This window comes from Penaeus monodon, chromosome 34, assembly GCF_015228065.2.
Source record: "Penaeus monodon isolate SGIC_2016 chromosome 34, NSTDA_Pmon_1, whole genome shotgun sequence".
Lineage (NCBI taxonomy): Eukaryota > Metazoa > Arthropoda > Malacostraca > Decapoda > Penaeidae > Penaeus > Penaeus monodon.
Genome location: NC_051419.1, coordinates 28197502 through 28197736, shown reverse-complemented (window position 1 = coordinate 28197736; position 235 = coordinate 28197502). Strand labels below are relative to the sequence as shown.

The 235-nt window shown below is 34.5% G+C and overlaps 1 long non-coding RNA gene across 1 annotated transcript in view; it reads right to left on the bottom strand.

Annotated features, from left to right (window-relative positions):
* Positions 1-235, bottom strand: part of LOC119594674 — a 5559-nt gene that overhangs the window by 4678 nt on the left and 646 nt on the right. The window lies entirely within an intron of this gene.

The window sequence follows — 235 nt, the reverse complement described above, 5'->3', positions numbered from 1 at the left end:
CCGGTATAATAAAATAGTGACTGTTTATTTATGAACTGGTTGCATTGTGGCAACGCATGACAGGTTGTCTGGACGAGCAAGACAAAGATTATGGTTGAATGATGTTTAATCAATTCTGGAATTTCTTTGGTCAAAGTACAAAACAAACAGTGCATAAAATCGATGCGGTGATATATTTCCTCTAATGTTTCCGCCTCAGATTAAAAAGGAAGAAGAAGAAAAAAAAAAGAGAATT